Source organism: Capsicum annuum, unplaced genomic scaffold (genome assembly GCF_002878395.1).
Source record: "Capsicum annuum cultivar UCD-10X-F1 unplaced genomic scaffold, UCD10Xv1.1 ctg82562, whole genome shotgun sequence".
Classification (NCBI taxonomy): domain Eukaryota; kingdom Viridiplantae; phylum Streptophyta; class Magnoliopsida; order Solanales; family Solanaceae; genus Capsicum; species Capsicum annuum.
The window spans coordinates 1-1864 of NW_025893368.1; the positions used below are offsets into that span (position 1 = coordinate 1).

General features: G+C 37.4%; 1 non-coding gene across 1 annotated transcript; it reads left to right on the forward strand.

The window, feature by feature from the left end:
* The first annotated feature begins 746 nt into the window (after positions 1-746).
* LOC107852141 lies at positions 747-1682 on the forward strand. Its single transcript, XR_007051756.1, has 3 exons — positions 747-1028; positions 1168-1292; positions 1379-1682. It is a non-coding gene; the product is annotated as an uncharacterized LOC107852141 (transcript).
* Positions 1683-1864: the final 182 nt, after the last annotated feature.

Consider the following 1864-nt stretch of genomic DNA (forward strand, 5'->3'; position numbering starts at 1 on the left):
TCTATCGGAAACAGCCTCTCTACTTCATCTAAGGTAGTGGTATAATGGACTGCGTGCGCTTTACCCTCCCCAGACCCCACTTTGTGGGAATACACTGGGTATGTTGTCGTTGTTGTTGTAACTGTGTCTGTATGTTCGTCGAGTTCTGCTTCTCATCCCCTTGTTCGGTTTTCTATCTTTTGTAGCTGCCTATCATACTTCCATTAATGTGTGGTTTGGTTAAGTTTCTTTGAGTTGTAAATCTTTGTTATTACCATCAATATAATCTGTATCTCAGAGTTGTTACACAAGGTAAGACACAACATGATGCATGCTTTGTACATTTATTTCGATGTCTCAAGTGATCACTCGACCTGTTAGCAAGCTATATATATATATATGCTTCTTTCTTCCCTGACATATTGCGAAAATGCAGCTTCGACTTCTCTATAGGGACAGAAACAGTTGGTGGGGTGAAACTTTGTAGCTATGTCGAGATGCAAGAGATTACTGATAATTTCAATTCCAATAGATATATCCGAAAGACTCTTTGTGGAAGATTGTTTCGTGGCACCATTGGTGAAGGATCTGAAAAACGATCAGTAATTGTCAAGACATGGGATTTTCTCCTTCCTAATGGAAAGGGACGTGTACAACGTCCATTTGATTTTTGTGTATGTTTACTGGATATATATGCCTGAATTTGATTTCTGTTTTCTTTTCTTTCTTTGTGCTGACTGATCATGTCAATGGTTCTTTTTTATTGGATCAGATCAAGTTTTTCACAAACAAAAAATTAACAACGGATCCAAGATTGGCAAAGTTGTGTGCCATTTGTTGTGATATAAGGCTTGCTGCTGTCTATGATGAAAAATTTGATGAAAATATTATAGTCTTGTCTGATGTGCTTCTGAATGGTATTTAAGTCGTCTCAAGTATTATGTCGAAGGACTGTCCACTCAACTTTTAGACGGGGAGCCTTGGAGTAACTGGTAAAGTTGCTGGTCACGGGTTCAAGCCTTGGAAACAACCCCTTGCAGAAATGTAAGGTGAGGCTGCGTACAATAGATCCTTATGATCGGGCCTTTCCCCAGACCCTGTGCACAACAGGAGCTCAGTGCACTGATCTACCCTTTTACTATCCACTCTACTTTTAACATACTCCTTAATATTTTCCCCGTCTGCTAGATGAATTTGGGTGGTACAATCGGCTAAAAGTGGCAATTCAACTTGCAAATCTCTTACTATCCTTGCATGAAAAGGATATTATATTAGGCAGTGTTACTGCATCATGCGTTATGATACTAGATAAGGTTGAGTTTGAGCCTCCTATTTCTCTCAAATTTATATATATTTGAACGTTTTTAACGAGTTATATATTGCATTGATTTGGATGCAGGAAATGAATATAAAACTATTCGACTATGGTCCTGTTCCTGATCGTTTTTACGGAAAAAATTCTGATGTAACTATTTATTGTCGTCCCATCAATGATATGTAATGCCTCGTCTACCATGTAGCTTGAGGTTTGGGTTTGTGTGGCTCCGAAAGTGAAGAGTCCGAACAACTTAGTTTATTATTGTGCTGGTTAGGTCTAGTTGTTAACAACGGTATCCAAACATAAGCATGAAGATATATCTCGTACTTGAGTCATGGAGGAACAATTATTTAATGTCCTTAAGATCTGATCTCTTGATTCCTGATGTCATGAGTACTTTTTTTCCTTCTATGTTGCTCCGCGAAATTGTTTCTAATAAATCGTCGACTCAAGTAAAAATAAAATAAAAATAGAAATGATTAGTCAAATAACATTTGAATACATTAATTTGAGAAAAGTGGGGTCATCATAAGTGAGTTTGACAAACATTGAACTAATTTAGTCCAA